The sequence below is a fragment of the Poecilia mexicana genome, unplaced genomic scaffold (genome assembly GCF_051168715.1).
Source record: "Poecilia mexicana isolate PSO_F unplaced genomic scaffold, ASM5116871v1 scaffold_23, whole genome shotgun sequence".
Lineage (NCBI taxonomy): Eukaryota > Metazoa > Chordata > Actinopteri > Cyprinodontiformes > Poeciliidae > Poecilia > Poecilia mexicana.
This window is the reverse complement of record NW_028263392.1, coordinates 16,795,472-16,814,815: the sequence shown is the minus strand read 5'-3', so window position 1 is coordinate 16,814,815 and position 19,344 is coordinate 16,795,472. Positions and strand designations below refer to the sequence as shown.

Below are 19,344 nucleotides of genomic sequence, written 5' to 3'. Positions count from 1 at the left end.
CTTGCCAAGTATTTTTGGTTTAGATTCCAGTGAAAATATCTCAGGACACTTTCAGTTAACTTTTCATCTGGTTTTAAGTCAATAATTCTTGAATATTTACAAAAAGAACTGGTTCCCCTGGCAGATTATTTCACTTATAAATTTTTCACAGGTTATGAGTGGAATTGTTGAATATTGATTGCAGTGTGAATATTTTAAGTGTCAGTTGAGCCAGTTCTTTTTGTCAATATTCAAGAATCATTGACTTAAAACTAGTTGAAAAGTTAAATGTAATTTAGTTTTGTCTTTATTTCAAGTGTCCTGAGAGATTTGCACTGGAATCTAAAGGAAAACTACTTGGTACGATTTTGTTTTTGCAGTTAATGGATAATAAACATTACATTTTGTCAAAATGCCATCAACAGAATCAGAGCAGATATGATCAAATATATTGATCAGTGTTCCAGATCTTATGAATCAGTCGGCTCTCGGTGGGTTTTTAGCTGTAACTTAAAGGATATCAGTGTTTCGGGTGTTTTGCAGTTTTCTGTATTTTTGTTCCAGATTTCAGGCTCATAAAAGTTTATTTTCTTTTTAAATCTGTTTTTCTTGCTACAGGAAAGACATTTTTCAGATCTTGCAGCTGAAATGCATATTTCAGTTCTTCTTCTCTTGTTTTTTAAAAACAAACCCAGACGTTGGTGGAGGGAGGAATGGTTCTGATGAACTGCAAAGGTTTTTTTACTGGTTCCTCCCTTTTTCTCCCTCTGGGATTTTTTTATGACGCTCGTTTCAGTAAAGGCCGTTTGACCTCAGAGGTGACTGATCATATGGGTTCTTCTCTCCCTCTCCACTTTTTCTGTTCTTTTCTCACGTCTTAGACTTTCCCTCTTCCTTTTTTTTCTCCTCCCTCTGTAATGTGAACCCCTCCACTGCCAGATAATAAAAACAGGAAACTAAAGGAGGATTTCATTAAAATGCTGCATTAATTGAGACAGAAAGCCCCATCAGTGATGTTTACTCGTCGAATTAGCGACTGCGTCCTCGCTGATGAATATTCTGCGTGTCTCTCGCTCTCCAATGAGCTTAATGTTGTGTCAATTAGAGAGGAGGGGGAGGGGTCGTAAAAGGCTGTACACACACACACACACACACACACACACACACACACACACACACACACACACACACACACACACACACAGATGTGTTTACATTTCCTGGCTGCCGCTCTGATTATGAAGGAATGTGAGGATGCTGCGGTCAAGTCGCCATCGTTTGAAATGCTCAGTTTGAAAACATTACACCCTGATGGAAATCGAGGATTTATGACCTGAGATAAACTGAATGTTTTTACTAAAGTAAAAATGTTTCTGGACGCATCTTGTTGACACTGGTTAATACTCACTGTGTTCTGGCTAACTAAACCAGGGAACGGTTATTTACAAACTATGCTAGGGCTGCAGCTAAGAGTCATAGTAGTAATCGATTATTCTGACGTAGCTAATGCTAATGTTAGCATCCACATTTCATGATCAGTTTGCTCCGGTCTGAAATAGGGCTGAAACGATTAATCGTGATTAATCGACTGTTCAAATATTCATCAACTAATTTAGTAACTAAAAAAACCCCCCAACATATTCAGAGCAGTAATTAAACCAAAACTATACATTCAGCATAAAACACATTTCTGTAAATATGTTTTACCAAAACTCCTCCAGTGGCTTAGTTTTAGTTTCACCTGGTTCAAATTCACTAAACATTATTGCATTTTAGGAAATAAAGTATTCATTTTCTTATTTACAAAAGGAATTTAATTATTTTTTATTTGCATTTTTTAATGATTTTCTAATATTGTATAAGAAAGTTTGAGGTTAAATGAAAAATCGTGATTAATTGATTACTAAAATAACTGTTGTTTGGAACTCGCTGAATAATCTAACAAATTATAAATAATAAATATCTTTGAGTTCACGTCTGTTTGTTCAATAATTTAGCAGCAAAAAGGGTTGAGTTGAATTGAAAATGTTGCTTATTTTGTTAATATATAGTTTGTAGTTAATTTGAACCTGAAATTAACTTAGTTTTTTTTAAATATTTTTGAACTATCTGTATTACTGACGCTTTCAAAATTAACTGTTTTAGAAGTAGCAGAACAATAAATATTATTAGCATAGCAGTGATAAAAGATATAACTGAATAACTGAAGACGGTGGTGTAATGATCCAGATTTAAACTGTTTATTCTGCATAAATAAAATGTAACCAAGACAAAACCCTGCAGAACTCCAGGCTTATTTGAAATTGAATATAGGAGCAGAAATATTTAAGTGAACCAGTTCAGAGCCTCAACATTCAAGATCTGATAAAAGACTAAAAAGTTTCACAGATTTCATTTAAATAAACGAAGGAAGCCTGGAGTTGATCACATCGCTGTTACACACAAATAAATACGGACTGAAGCACATTTTCCTTCCTCATCTCGTCATTCCAGAAACATCTTTTAGCTAAATTTAAAAATAATGAGTGGAGAGCCTGACTGGTGTGAGGTCAAGGTCCTGGGAAAGTTACTGGATTTGAAATGGAAATGTGGTGAATGGCCTGGAAGGACGTGGATGCGAAGCAGCATGTGTGTCTCCACAGGAGGCGAACGCTGCATCTTATTAATGACCGAGTGGCAGAGTGGGCTGATGCCAAATAAAACGACAACAGAAACATGTTTTAAGGTCTTTTCTCAAGGACGTTGGATGCTTATAAAATATGACAAACAGCACTTTTGGTTACAGTTTGCAGAAACTGACATGTTTTATTCTTGATTCATATATTTTAATGAATCTTGGTGGTTTTGTTAAAAAAGATCATAATAGTGGTGGCCGTTTATAATTTATCGTGAAAATGTTCTTTTTATAAGACTTTGATTCATTCTTATGATAAATTTCAGCTATTAATACAAAAACAAAATGATCAAAAATGTCGTTTTTTCAAATTTCGCCACTGTTTGTTCCACAATATCAGTAAATTAAAAAAAAAAAAGATTAAATGCAGTTACTGTGCATAGTTTAGTGAAATAAATCACTTTTTAGAAGGAAGCGTCGTTCTGGAGAAGGAAATATTTCAATACAATTCATGAATGTCCTGAATGATCCTGTTTGGTTCAGATGTTTGGACTAAAGTCCATCGGTTTTTAAATTAATTTAACCTCATAATTTACCTTCACTCCTCATTTTGGGGGCATAATTTCATCCTGTGATGATAATCGGCTTAAATAAACACACAGAAATGAATTAAAGTAGTCAGACATGGGATATTTATATTCTCACTGTGTGTTAACTGTATGTAAATATTACTAGTAGGACTCGATAGATATTTTTTAAATTCAGTCTGTAATGAATTAATCAAAATTTGTCACATTTTAGCTGAAAACTATATAAATATCTATAAATATTTTGCTGCTAAACACTTCAAATGGCACCAATTAGATGGTTGAATAACCTAAATAACATAATAAAAACAGCATCTTTGTTGTTGATTATTCAGCATCAAAAAGAGTGATGATTCTTAACTTTCTAAATAAACATTTTTATTGGGATTTTACATTGAAATTAAGTATTTTCATCAGTTTTGTGCCAAAAAAGCCCAAACAAAACGCTGCAACCACAGGAAATACAAGGAAACGGCTGCAATCAGCAAAAAACAGTTATTTTTTGCTGACTGGATGTTAGGATTTCACAGGATAACCGAAAGAAAGAAAAGCTTCATGACTTTTAGAAAGAGAAGAGCAGCATTTTTATGTAGGTATTACTGACTCTGGACTCCCCCTGCTGGTGTGGAGGACCTCCAGTTTGCAGCATTACATATTTGTTGTTTTTTGGTATTTGTGGCATTTTCCTTGTGGTTGCAGCATTTTTCGTAGACTTCCTTTTGTTGCATTTGCTTTTATTTGCACTAGTTTGCCACCATCCCATGTGATTTAAAACTCTACTTATTTTATTGCCTTCTTGGTGTTTGCTTGTTTTCTTGGCGTTTTATCTGTTTTGTGGATGTTTTTAGTTGTTTTTTTATTCCCTTCTATCTGTTCAGCGCTTTGTATAAATAAAGTTTTGTTTGAATGTAGCTGCACCATTAATGGTTGGTGGAATCTCACCAGATTCATATATTTATTTAGAAAGTCAAGAGTCACAGCAAATATTTAAAACAGTTATTTAGAAAAAACTGCAATGTAAATTATTATGGTTTAATAATCACAGTGATGCTATAGGATGGATTTTTAAAATCTAATCATAAATTTACATTCAGAATGATAAAACCCAACATGGCAGTAAATCCATTGTAAGTTATTTGCTCTCCGTTTCCCATACAACTCAATAATAATCACGTCTGCCTGCAGATTTCTGCCTCTGAGGCTGGAGGAAGATTTTAAAGTTTTCCTCAGCAGTGATTGCTCCATCTTGCTTTTCTTCTGTCGCCTCCATCAAACCAGGTGTCCTAATTTTCACTTTCTATTCACCTCAGACTTCTTTCTTATCTTTCCCTCCCTCTGCTTCTCGTTTTCCTCCCTCCCAGCGACGCTCTTTTCTTTTTTCCCTTCCTGTTCCTGTTGTTGTCGCTGAGCTTTGGACTCTGGCTCTCGGTGACACAGACAGAATGATCTGCTGCTCCGCTCAGGAAATTAGACCTTCAACAGTCTGTATATTGGAAATGAAATTCCTTTGAAAGCCGCTGATAACACCCGCCTGGATTTAACTGGACGGTTTTGTCTGCAGACTCCTGATTAGCGCTTTAATGATTTCTATATTTTAAAACTGTATTTCTGCACAGGTTAAAATGGAAAATGATCCATCGGATTGCGTTGAAGGGTGGATTCTCTGAGCAAATTACAGTCAACATTCCCTGTGATTTCATGGTAAAGACACGTCTGGACGTGTTAAATACAGTCTTCAATCTCTGGTATCGCTGATACCGCAGCAACAGAAACCAAAAACACATTTCTTTGTAAATTTCTAGTTTCTGTTTGCAAAAACTCAATTTGCAGTTGTTTATTTTCTGAAATGTTTCACCTTAATGTCTAACAAAACATTTCTTATCTGGGTACTCTGCAAAAACACCAAATCCTACCAGGTATGTCGAAGTACGATTGAAAAACAAAACTTTGTTTGGAGTTTATTTGCAGTGTAATCCTTATTTGTGACCTTAAAGGTGGTGAATTTGAATATCTTCACTTCCCATCTGCAGATAAGAGACATCAACGTTTTGTTTCCTAAAGCAACTCTTTAGTAATTTTAGATTTGACATTTCCAGGCTGATTGTGCAGCTTTCTGTTCACCATCAGTCCTGCTCTTAGTATTAAAATTCTTTGGTCGAACGCCTTCAGAACCGTTCATTTCCATCGCCGCAAATTTGCCAATTTGTCCTGCAGGCAGTTTGTAACCCTGAACAGAAATCCCCATTAACCTTGAGGCTGAAGCGTTTTGGGAAGCTCCAATTAACCACTGCACCTGCTCGGTTTTTTGCAACAGCAAAGATTGGAGGATAAAGACTCAGAACTTCAGGTTTTTATGATTGGAGAATTAATTTTTTTCTCTTTCTGGATTATTGGTGAAATAGTGATCATAAGTTAGCTGGATGATGAGCATGACCATAATGTGGTTTGGGGGATTTTTTTTAAAGCTTTCTTTCCCTGATAGTATTAGAAATGTAAATATCCATAAAATAGATTTCTGTTCCTCTATGGGAGATTCTGGGTTGAATTTCTAACGCCGGATGTTTATTTTTAGACTCCAGTTTCCTCCTTGGTTTCAAAACGGTCAGAATAAAAACGGAACAAGATCTTGATGCTCGATTCCATTTTTTTTGGCTGAAATCAATTTATTTTTTTCATGCTATTAAATAAATGCGACTGCAGTCAGACTTCTTTACGAGCTGCTCGCGCAGAAGAATTGGTTAAATTATTATTGTTCTTTATCACGTTATTTTATATGTGGAGCCACAGCCTTAAGCCAACAACCCCTGCTCAGATTGCTAACAGAGCTAATAGCAACAGTTTAAGGACATTAATTGTAGCTAATCCTAAACAGCTAATTATGCTAACTACATCCTGTGATATTAAATGTAGCTAACCATGCTAATTATGCTAACAATGCCAGTGTCAAATGTAACAAATCATGGTTAATCAATGGCTAGGTTATTTGTTTTAGTGCAAGTGTCAGAACAATGCTAATAGTGCTAAAAAAACAACTGGTAGTGGTATTAGATGTAACTAACCATGTTACCGCGGAAACATTGCTAACAGCTAAAAGCTACTTTTACCTCCATTTCTAGCTGGAATAATGACGGTAATGATGCTAATAGCTACAGTTTTGGGTGCTAACTGTAGTTCATGCTAATTGTGCTAACAAACGAAATGACCACCAGGATTTGAACACAAGCTTTTATGAGCCTTGGTGTTTTTGTAACTCTGATTATAGATGATTATTTGTGTGTATCAAAGTGTTTTAAATCTTTGCCAAGTTCTCCTGTTTCAAGTTCACAAGTTAAAGTTTATTTTGCACATGGTGTGTTCAAATGTTAAAACCAACAGCCTGAATGTGATCAGGTTCCCTAGAGGTGAACAGTATGGCGGATGGTTCTGACCTCATGGGTTCTTAAATACTTATTTAATTTTGACATAATGTGTAACAAGTGGCAATTTGTCGGATGAAGTTAATGATGCAGCTTGTTTTCCCTGCTTCTTCCACCATCAGTTCTTGTTTCCTTTGTCCTCCTCGTTCTTCAGCAGCATGTGTATTTTCATCCCAACCTCGTTCTGCTGAGTGCCACCATACAGCAACTCTGAGCTTATTGAATAAACCACAATCCTGCTTCAGAGAGCCTGGAGGACAGATTAGATTTCACTCTGTTTACTTTCCCTCCTGCGTCTCCTGCTCAGTGTTCTGTGACCATCCACTCGCATCGTGTAAAACTAATGGAAGCATGTCCACCCATCCACAAACACGCATGCGAGAGACGGTGAGGGTCAGCGAGTGTGAATGGGAATCTGGGGTCATCTTTGTTCAAACTGACCAGGCTGCAGAGCAAATGCAGGCTGATAAACATTTGTTATTGGAAAATTGCCACAAACAAAATAAGATGGAAGTTGGGGTGAAAACGGTAAATGTTTGATTTGGTTTCTGATTAATATTTGGAGCCTCGTTCAAGATCTTCCAACATTTTCCAGAGTTTTTGGTGTTTCAGTGTTTAGTAGTTGATTGTAGGCCTGTCAGAACAAGCAGAGCATTTGGTTTGCAGACACTTCATAATTCATCTTATTTGTTGTTTCTGTTTATTTATTTGGGATATTTAAAGTGTCTTCCAGTTCCTGTATTAAATGTTAATTAGAATTTAAATTTAAAGTTTTCTTGAATTATTATGCCATTATTAACATTTTATTACTTGGAAATGGTCTCAAAACAACAATATTATCATTTATCACAATAACTTTTGAGACAATTTATCGTCCAGTAAAATTTCTCATTGTGAATAAGGCAGTTAATTATTCTGATAATTAATTGGATAAAAATAATTGGCACATTCTGCAGACCTTTTGTTTAGCTACAAGAGAAACATTAAAAGATGCAAATAATTCAATAAAAATCCAATAAAATAAACATTTTATTGTCTAAAGTGCAATAACAACATTGGTAAACACTTGATAATTTGCATCAAAGGATACATCTGCATTGTCGTCGTCATCTGGGTTTACCCAGAATGCCCTGCGTTGTAGCCCACTTCTTGCATTCAAATCTCCCGAGTTCACTTCAACCAAACCGAGACGGAGGAACGCAAACGGACCAGAGGTCGATTACACGTTCACATCTCCCCAAACGGACTTTCTAGACAAACGGACTGGAGTTGGATTAATTTGCGAGTTGTAATCTGCTGCAGAACCCGAGAGAACAGAAGCTGAAGTGAGTTTTCATACCTGCAGGAATCTGTGGCTCTCTGGTCAGGCTCTTATCTGCCTCTAAATCAAGATGTCGGCTGCTCTCGGGGGGAACGGGACGTGTTCTGACTGTTTGTGTGTCCAGATTTCTGCTGGAAGAAGACGCCTCCTGTCAAACATGATTCATTGAATTAGTTCCTCAAAACCCCGAGAGCGCTCCGTGTTAAACTGAGGAGATGGATGAATAGTTGGCCTAATTGTTGCTACGACTCTTCTGCTACAGTTCATCTATCTGTGAGATCGCTTCTAAGGTCGCAGTGTTTGGAAACTGCGGCGATGGGCGTCTCAGAAGAGCAGCGGTTTGATTGAAAGTGACACCAAGCAACTTATTTACAATTAAGATGCTAAATGTTCTATTTAAGCAGAAAATGGCTGATTGGAGGCTGATTCTAAGGAGAAAACCAAACACCAAGTTATACATAGTTTTAAAATAAAATCTAATTTTATTTATTCTCACCTCATATTGCTTCTATTTTGGTTAAATTGACTCGATAATAGATAAAAACCATAAATGTTTGAAAGTGGAATCGCCCCGCTGTGATTGGCTAAAATAAACATTATTTAAAAATAAAGCTACAAAACAATCAGGCTGCAGATGACAGATTGCTCTGAGCTGATGAGGTATTTGTGGTTTTGTAGTAATTTGTTTAGTTTTGAACACATAAATCTATGGACATGCATTATTGTGCATGTTTTAAGTCTTTTAATTATTTTCTATGTTGAGCATTTTCACACCTTTTGCTACGTTTTTGTCCAGTTGACCTGCAAATTTTGATTCAATTTTTTAACTGTCGCAAAATAATAATTTTAGATTTGAGATGTAGATTTTCTCACTGCTTTTTAATTGAAAATCATTGTTTCTGAATCCATTTTAATCTCGGTTCCTTTTCTCTTTTTGCTGATCTTGTTCAGTAAAACATTTTTAAGCACTTTGCACATAAATGTCTTATTCTGTCAGTTCATTAAGCTTCAGTGAGTTTAACTTTGTTGCAGAAAGCCATCAGATTAACTAATTCATGATTGATTTGGGTTTTCAAAGATCCCAAATGACCTATAAATGAAAACATTATTTATGACAGAATAAATACATTTGATGACCAAACAGATACCTCTGATAAATCTCCCATCTGGTTTCCACACTTTGTTTTTATTTATGCTCTAACCCAGGCTGGACGTGTTCAGTCCAGCTCCTCTCCGTCTGAAAGGGCCAAATAATTTATGACTTTCTTGAATTTCTCTTTAGTCAAGTAGTTCAAAACAGGGAGCCCAAAGAATCTTATCACACAGAGCGAGTAATGGTCGAGTCGCTGGTATTGATCTACGGCCCCATCAAGCCCAGCAGATATATGGTGGTCATTTCTCTGCTGTGGGGCCAAGTAGAAATCTTTGTTATGGCCGTCTTAAAATATAGATGCCAGCTATTAATGAAATATGACTTTTCCCTGTCTTCCCATCTGTAAACTGCCCAGTCGTAAAATTAACATTTTGCACAAAGCTGGGACAGGACGCTGTTTGACTCGACCCAAAAAGACGAGACAAATGAAACGGCAGCGTCTCAAAGTGGCTTTCTGGAGTCAAATCTGCTGCGAGGCAATAAAAATAATAGTTCTCAACACGGCTGTAAAAAAATATTGATTTAAGAAGGTAAAATTAGCACAGGTTGACGGCTCTCCACAGAGATCTGCATGGATATTAATACTACTCTCCTTGCAGACAGCAAATTTCATAAATACCTCCAGCTCATAACTTTTTAATCGCTTCCTTCTGACTGATTAAAACCGATTATTTGATATTAGAAATAAGCAGATTCAGTGACGGACAGTCTGGATATGATATATTATGCTTCCAGCAGTCTAATGAGGTTCTGATTGGCCGCAGGAAAGACGAGGTCATAAAGATGGAGAGGGTTTAATAGACCACCAGCTGGGAAACGAGGCGGTGAAGAGCTTCAGTCAACCTCCTGGAAATCTGCTGAGTCTCGTTTGTTTTTCCTGTCATGTTGGTTCTGAGAGTTTCGTAAAGCGTTTTTAAGCCAGGATTTGATCAGTTTCCAAGGGAAAGATGCACAGCAGGAGCAACGGGGCAACTATTGAAATTTTATGAGTGACGCTGGGTTTGTTGAAATCATTTCATGTTTTTACCCATAACTGGAGTTTTAAGGGAAGAGTTAACATTGAACATAAATGAAACAAGAAAACGCAGCGATGGCAGGACGTAGAAGCAGAAGGGAAAACACTGAAATGGAAAAAAAGGGCAAATATAAAACACTGATAACTCCTCCTGGCCACTAGGGGAGCCGACAAAAAAGTCATATGGGACTGGATGTTGCGATTTTAGTTAGAAGAAAGTTGGAGGAAGGAAGAAAAGCTCCGTTATTCTTCATGTCGTCGACCGTATTAGAGAACAGCAGCATGTTTACGAAGGTAATGTTACCTACTCAAGACTCCGCCTAGTGGTGTGGAGCATATCACCAGAATGATTGTAATATTACTACGATAAAGTTTACGACAATATTTTATATTAAAATATTTGCTATAATATGAAAAAAGCCATAATGAGTCATATTACCAGAATAAAGTCGTAATAATACAATAAAAATTTCATTATATGAAGAAAATAGTACAAGACAAAGCCATAATAATACGAGAATAAACTCATATTACCAGGAAAATGTAGTAATTTTATGAGAACTTCTAAGCAAAAAATGCTAAAAAAAAAAAAAAATAAATTAAGCTTGTACAGTTGTACGTTGGTATCAATTTTACAAATATAGAAAAAATAATCTTTTTAATTATTTATCAGTAACAGGACTCAATAAATTAGTCATCTTCACCTTTTCTTTAATTAAAAATAACTTTTCCTGCTCAGTTTTACAGTTTTTTTCTGGTAACATTGCATCATTATTCTGTTAATATTATGACTTTTTATTCTCGAAAGTTCAAAAGATTAAATCTTAGTCTGGCCCTAATACTCCTTTGGAGAAAACGGGTAATTATGTCAAAAACTCATGATAAATATTTTAAAGAGTGGGTGTAATCTCTGCTGCATGCTGCATCATCACCAGATTCAGTTTGTTTGGGGTTGTTTCATATTTTCTTGCAGTGGTAAAGCTCCATGGTGGCTGTTTGGTGATTTCCCAAACTCCATTCTTCTTCTATGGTTTGTATTTGTGTCATTTCCCCCCACCAGATCTCCCTGGTTTCTTCACAATGAGCTTTCCATTATTTATGTGAGAATTCGTCTGTTATTTTCTACCATAAACATCAATTTGCCTGAAGACTTTCTGAGAAAAACACAAAATCTCCACATTTTATGACCAAAGAAGCTGATTTTTACCAACTGCCTGAGTGGAAAGAGTGACATTACGGCTTCACATCTCAGCTCAGATGATTTGAAGCGAGTTTCCAAACTAAGAGCTCCCCTGCTGCTGTGACAGGATCTCTGAAGACGGTTTGTGATGTAAAGCCAGCAAAGGAGCGAGTTCGTGCTGCTTGTCCTGCCTGCTCTCCGAGGAAAGACGGATCGGCTGCCATGACGGCATTTCAAAGCTGTCAGAGAGGGAAGATGAATACCAGGGTCTCTCTCTTGCTGTGCAGAAGCACCTGAACAGGTATCTGTACAAATCGCAGGATGGAGCTGTTGGTTTCTGACAGAACTTTGCTGATATTTCAGCATCAGAAACCATTTCTCACAGTTCCAGCTGAAAATAAAGCAGACTAAAATATTTATCATCTCAACGCTAAACATGTTGCTAATGCTAATGTTAGCATCCACAGCCCACATTTCTGAAAAGCTCCATGAAGGATCAGGACTTCCTGAACCTGAATAACAGATTAAAAACTATAAATATCCTTATTGTTGAGCTCATATGTGCATTTATTTAAAAACTTGATCAGAATTCTCTCCAATGAATGTGGAACAGTGATTTTTTATTTTATGGATGTCAAAAGCTGCCCTGTTGGCACGGCAACCATGTTTTACACCACGGCATCGTTAGGGAGGAGGGCTGTAACTTTTCACTTTTATAGAAAACATTTGACACCAGTAAATCAGATCAACTGCAGGAGAAAACCTAGGACTCAGCTTTAAGGTTATTTAACCGAATGGGTCAGAGATGGGGTTTTACAGCCGTTACAGGCCGTAAATCATAATTATCTATGACGTGGATAATTGGTGTAAACATTACCAAAACCCAAAATGCAAATATAAAAATATTCGTGGACCAAAATGATGTGATTTGAGTCAAGTGTGGTGTCGGGAACCAAAAAGCTCCGGAGGAATGCTGTGGATGTTGACGGTGAGCGTGTCGAGGTTAAAGGAGTTCATGGTTTTATTGGTTTATTGGCCCGGCTGGTCCTGGATGAGTCTCATCTTAACTGGTAATAATCCCCATCACTGTGGAGGTAAAGTGATAAAACGCGCTGCCTGATCAGATTTGAAATAATTTATCTTTTTCACCAGAGACCCAGATGATCGCAGCAGCTTTTAAACTGTAACATGACGTGTCTGAGTCACTAAATCTCAGTAAAATCATCTAAAATGGTTTTTGCTCGTTAAGCTTGTAGATGGAGTTTATAGGTGCAGAAATAAAGAGTTTCATCAAGGTCATCTACAAGATGTGCAATTTATTAAATCAATGCAATTTTAATGGAATAAAACTCTTTAGTGAAGGTAAAGGTTTGAGATTTCTCAATAAATCAGAGTTATGAATTAGGATGAGTAGGATCCCAGTGATGTAAAACTGTCAAAATAAAAGAGACGGTGAAACCTTGATCTGATTTCTGACCCAATGACTAAATATCTCAGGAAGCTTTTCATTAGAGATGCACATGATGTATCGTGACTTTTTGGACCAAAACTTCATTTTTCTGCAGAAATCTGAACTTCTCCATGCAGGAATGTGTCCCTTCTTTTCTTGATTTGGTCGACTTTTGCGGTTATAGAGGCAAAATATTGTGCTGCATATCTGATAATTGATATCACTGCAAACGTTGGAAGTTTAAAGAGTTTCTGACAGTTTGAACCATTTTTTATTTAAAAAAGTGGCAGGAAAATCTGATAACTTCTTGTTGTTGTTTTATTGTTATCCTTGATTTTCTTGTTTAATGAATTAAAGTGACTGAGAAAAACCTACAAATCTAGTTTGAGTTTCTAGTTTTAAACATGAGTAAATGTCCAAACCATGGATATCAATTGGCTGTAATGCTAAGATGGTTTCCGTTGTTTGTATTAATGGATGTTAAGGTATATTTGGTGTTTGAGCTATTAGAAATTACATTCTGCTTGGTTGAAATCAACGGTTTTCCTGCCGTGAAGCTGTGAATCTTTTCTCTCTGAGCTCTCAGTGTTTTTCTTCTAAAAGGTAATTTAGCACTCATGGTCACAGAGAGCAAATGCTACATTTAAAGTTGTGCTTTTTTATCCATCATGTCAGAAAAATGTTTTTTCTTATTTTCTCAGCTGTGTAATTAGAGGTTATTTTCTGTGGAAGATTGTTTGTATCTGCTGTTGTATAAGCTATTATTATTCTGGCTTGTTTTTATGCTGTCCAGCTGCAAGAAAATTGATTTTGCTTTAAATTCTAATCAATGGAAATGTGCTTCCTATTGTAAATTATTTATGAGTAGAAACTGAATCAAATTGAAACTGTGCTCCAGGAGATTTTCCTCCTGACGATATAAAACTAGTTTGTTGTTGACTTGAGTCAGATGATGGTCTGTATTAGTGAGGCTGGGACAAATAAACCTGCAATTTAAAGTCCTAATAACCCACAGCTATGATTGGTTTGAAACTACCGCTGCCATTTATGCTACTGTTGGATACATAAAGTTGTATTTTATATAACCTCTCAATTTCACACCGTATGTGGAACAACATATCTGAAGCATTACTGCATACATCTTTACAGCGATTCAGTCTTGGAGAATTTTGTGCATCTGGCTTGAAAATATTTTTCATTTTTGTAGCTTTTTAAATTTTATTTTTGTAAATATAGATTTTCTAAAGCAGCTTTGTAACTAATACACATTAAATTACATTTATCTCTTAATAATTACCATGATTAGCATGTTGTCATGTTGGTGTTTATTAAAAAACCTTTAGATTTCCGTTGCAAAAGTAAAATTTTTATAATTGCATTGCTTAGTGGTGAAGCAAGTTGCTTCTTTTCCCATGTTTTCCTTCTTGTGTTGCCAAGTTTCTCTCCAACTTCAGCAGGGGGTATTTTCCTTAAAATGATCACACTTTGGAACAGAAACCATGTTGGTGTTTGGAAAAGCAAAACTTTGAGGTGAAGCCAGAAATGAGACCAAAAGGAAAGAAGAAAACTGGCATATATTGCAACTGATAATGTTATTGCAATATTTATAAATGTTATCACCAGACAGGGCTTCAATATTTACCAAAGTTATTGTCGTCACAATATGTATCGTTATCGACATCGCAATACTTGCCAACATTATTTTAATCGCAATATTCACCAGTTTTATCGTCATTGCAAAATTTACCAATGTTATTGGGTTTCTAACATCCTGCAGATCTAATTGATGCTTATTGTCTTATTTAAATGAAGTATCTCCATCTTGATCCTGGTGACTTCGACTCTGAAATCCCCAGTCGCATCAATAACGATAAAATCCAAATTTTCTGCTCAGTTTTGTCTTCTCCCTCAGCCTTTCCAACCTTTCAGGGCTGCAGAAAATCAATGCCAGCTACTGGACAGTTCTCCACTTGGATAATTACATCTGTTTACTGGCCATTCGCTCTCCTCCTCCAGTGGATGTGAACATGAACCCTGACGCCTCTTAGGCTGATAAAGTGTAAGGCTCTGTATCATATTTCCTCATCTTGGCACCACCAGCCTTCCAGTGCTTCTCACCTGTCAAAGTACTTTTCAGCTGATAATGGTGGAAAAGTTCAGGTTGTCTGTGATGCACCTGATATATAAAAATAATTTGTTCCATTAAATTTCTTGCATTCCTCTGAGCATTGATGTTGCTGATTTAACAACTGGATGTTCTCCTGTCTTCCGGCGAAACTCCGAGTCCTGATACCATCTGGCATCCATGTTGCATACCATCCATCTTTTTTCCTCTGGATTTCCCAGCTTTTCCCACTCAGCTATCCGAAGCATCATAATAAAGAATAGCGCTCAGGGACGCGTCCTGGCGCTGCAATATATCACTGTCGCATTTAAAGTTTTTTTCTTCCCTCCAGTTCGCATGCTGTTCAGAGCTGCACGAGTTCTCTCAGTGCAGATGAAAAGTGAGAAAGAGCGTAGCCTTGAGTCGCAGAATGTGAATCCACAGCAGAATTTTATCATTATGCGCTGCATGTATTTCCATAATGAAACCGCTGGGGAGAAAAAATGATATTGATACCAGAAAGAAGTGCTTGGCTTTAGTCTTTGTGCAGGTAGTCTTCAAAGGCCCGCCGTAAAACCTCCGGATTTTAATCGGATGCTGTGCAGACGCCTCGTTGTAATTATGTCCCAACATATTCCCGCCTGCAGAGACACGTGGGTGGAGGGTGGTCGTGTTTGTGTCCAGCTGGTGTCTCCTCAGGGCCACTTTATAAGCCGTGTTTTATCACATGTGGGCCACAGGTATGATATTTACACAGATGTCTGTTGGTCTGTGTGTGTTTACTGCTTATCTTTTCCACACTCTTCACGCAGAGTTACTTTGGTCTCAGTTGGATGTGAAAGGAAATCTCTTGTCTGCAAAGCTTCCACTACAGGCACAGACCTGTGCAAGTGTGTAAATGAAGCCTTTTCTATGCCACAGTGGATTAACCACTGGGTCTGATCTGCAGCTCTGAGGCTGAGAGAGAAACCACCAGTGGAAAATATTCACAGCAGATAAACGGAGGGGAAAGAATGGGACGTTTCCTACCAAACAACAACAATTAATGCAGTTACGGCTGCTTTAATAGTCAATTTGGAAGTAATTTTCTTTAATCTGATTGTCGTCTACTGCATGAAAAGTGGAGCAGAGTTTTTATAGCAGGTCTGGTCTGATTTAGCTTATTTCATCAGTTATCTGAGCCACAATGTTTATGGTGTGTTTTCACAAAATAACAGCAACTGTAAAAACATTCAACTGCAACTTTTAGTAATCGATTAATTGATTATTCTTAAAAGTAATCGATTAATCAGATTTTAAAAATTAACTGCTTAAGCTTTTGTATACATTAGAAATTGGAAAATTAAAATATGCAAATACATACATATTTCTTTTATTATATGAAAATAAACATTTTATTGTGTAAAATGTAATAACACTCTTAGTAAATCTGAAGCTAAATTTATTTATATTTTTCGTACAGTTTTTCTTAATTGATGCTCTGAATGTCTTTTTGCCAAATGGCCCTTTTGAATCTTCAGCTAATAGTTAATCGATTGCTAAATTAGTTGATTATTTCAACCGATTAATCACCGTTAATCTGATTAATCATTTCAGCCAAGTAAGATATAATTATAGCAGAATACTGCAAGTGAAAAACATCAAAATGCATCAGGAAATTGATACATTTTTGATCTTAACTTTGCCTGATTATTAGTGATCATCTGCCAGAAACAAGATTTATTTTTATTCCACCATAAACCACAGCTGATTCATTTCATTTGCATGTAAACCACTAATAAATGACCAGCATATTCACCGTGTTTCATTGCAGGAAATGTAATAATGTCATATTATGTTTTGCAATCTTTTCTTTTTCTGTGCTAAAAGTAAAGAATGACTAAGTTTTGTCCTTTAGAGGAAGATATGAAGGTTTACACCTCCAGATTGCCAACTTCTTTCTTTCCTGTATAAGTCGAAGCTGAAAAACATGTTGGATGTTTTAGACGAGGTTTTTTCTCAGATTTACCTTTCTGAGCCTTCAGGGAGGAGACAAAGGCTTTTGCATCCAAATTAAGTGCTCAGTTTCCCACAGTGCTCTCAGAAAGCTGCAGACAATTCTGTTTTTTATGCTGCTTTAAAGAAAAGCCATTTCTCATTCTTTAGCTGTAGGCCTGATTAAAATATTCAGGTTCACCAAGAATCATGAAACAGTGCAGGCCTGCGGCTGCCTGACCAGATACTTAATCAGAAGAATCAGCATGCTGGGAGTTTCAGAGGATGATCTAAGCTTCCAAAGTAGAAGTGGGTGGTTTGGTTTGCAGAAACTATTTATATATTCAGAATGTGGCCTCTGGATCCAGCTGCTTTCTGTGCTCAAAGCATGAAGAAGCTTGTTTTCAAACTGGCTCTGCTCTTTGTTCTGCCACGCCAGACTGTTACTCAGTTCACTTTCAGCGTTTCTCAGCTGTTTTAACTTAAAGAAGTAAAAACGTTTCATTGGTTTCATGGAAGTTATCTGGCCTCCCAGCAGCTGCAGGCCAGGTTGATGCTAACGTTTCCTACAGTGGGTCTTAGTCACACCTGCAGCAGCGGCAGTGAGTCCAGATGGTTGTTTACCTGTTCAACAGGTGAGGTAAAGTCAGTTAGTTTTAAAAAATATCAACGTAAAAACTGATTGAAGTATTTACTAACAATATTAAGTCATATACATCAGACAGTCCTTTCACAGTTTAGCTTGTTTTGTGGAGCATAAATTCAAACCAGACTTTTTCAGATTTTTTTTTTTTGTTGGTAGAAAGAAAGTAAATTGGTATACAGCAGTGATTGAATTACGGTTGGATATTCATTGTGATGAATTTCAAGTTTTGATTCATTGTTCCCATGATATTCTAATTAAAACTCCCCAAACTGTCCGTATTCTTTCTTTATTCAATCTTTGTTCAATGAGAGTATCTAGAAATATCACGACGTTTGAAAATATGATTAATACAGTAAAATTGTTCAGTTTAGTGATGCAAGTCTGACTTTTGTATATGATTGGAGTCCTGGAGAAGCACATTACAAATGAGAATGTTTTTTAAGAGCTGTGTGTGTTCTGTGAGAACCACACCTAAAAAAGGAGTAAAAAATATTTTTTTATCGTGATAAAACTAAGTCCATATCGCTGACCACTGGTTCACATATACATAATTCTCATGTGACGTCACACTTAAGTGAACTTTGTAGCTGGCAGCCATCTTGGTAGGCGGTTGCTGTGATAACAATAAACAAGCCACAAGCTAACTAGCTCTTATCTCTGTGCCACTCTAAGTGAAATATTGGTGCTGTACTAGCAAGATGAATGTAGCTAACGAGTTTACGAGGTCGTTAACTAATCGTAGTTGGAGATCGGAGGCAGCTGGTCCACACCGTCTCATACGGGTCGATCTCGACAGCAGCCATCTTGTTGAACTTTGGTTTCTTTTTGTGATCTGCGCTGCGCTTGCCTACCAAGATGGCGCGGATCACTTCTGGTTCAGACTTATGGGAGTCGTAATAGTTTTTGTTTCATCTGGTTAAAACCATTTAATATTTTTATTTCTGATGCTAAACTGTTCCTGATTTATCCTCCAGTCGTAGTCCACACTTTCTGCTGCTTGTCTTTTTAACCTCTTGTATTGTTTTGAACTGCGCTCTCCATATATAATGCATGCAGTGGATCGACTTCTGCTTTTATTGCATTATTTATTTTCTAAAGCTGCAACGTAAAGTGAACAGCTGATATGAATATTTACTGCATCTGCCAACAGATTCCCGGTGCTGCCAGACTTGCTGGGTGGCAGCATGACGTGTGCTCCGCTCTTGTTTTATCTGGCCGTGGTTTCCTAACGTTTCATCATCATATTCCCGTTGTGATTTCCTCCTCACCTCGCCGCCTGATTCCTCGCCGCTGGTTAATGAGGCGAAGGCTTCATGTGAAGCGGCTAAGCTGCCGCTCCGCTCCGCTCTCAGGCTGCAAGTTCTCAGATAAAGAGAGCATGCACAGCTGATTTATAAGGCTCCTCCACTCCTACTGTGAGCCTTTTAGCTGATTTAAACAACTTTAACTGTAATAAACTATCGTGACAGGGAATGTGCATCAGCCTGCAAATCACAACCCGGCGTTTACAGTCTTTGTTTGCTTTCCGGGCGTTTCTCCGTGTTTTCTCTGCAGCTTTTCAGGTTTATATGTTTACCTCCCTCCCATGTCTAACACAGCCTTCCTCCCTTTCTCTGTAAGCTGAAGTCATTTGATGCCGGCGTCGATATTAACTCCTCCTGTTATTGGATTTCCATCCAGAAGGCTCCTCCTGGTGTTTCCACAGCGCCTCGGCTCGTCTGTAACTGAACATCAAGCCGGAGAGAGTTCATCTCATTGATGTTAATCAGGTCGGCGGCCATTATTATCATGGAGGAAATCAATGAACATTGCAGAGCAGCATCAATTTATTACCTGGCTGCTAGCAGATTTACAGCAGCTGGGGCCAGTATAAATATGAACATTATGACATGATGTCGTATTAGA

The 19,344-nt window shown here is 37.1% G+C and overlaps 1 protein-coding gene across 1 annotated transcript in view; it reads left to right on the top strand.

The window, feature by feature from the left end:
• The window catches only part of LOC106922715 (plexin-B2-like), a 120,976-nt gene that overhangs the window by 13,984 nt on the left and 87,648 nt on the right, over nt 1-19,344 (top strand). The window lies entirely within an intron of this gene.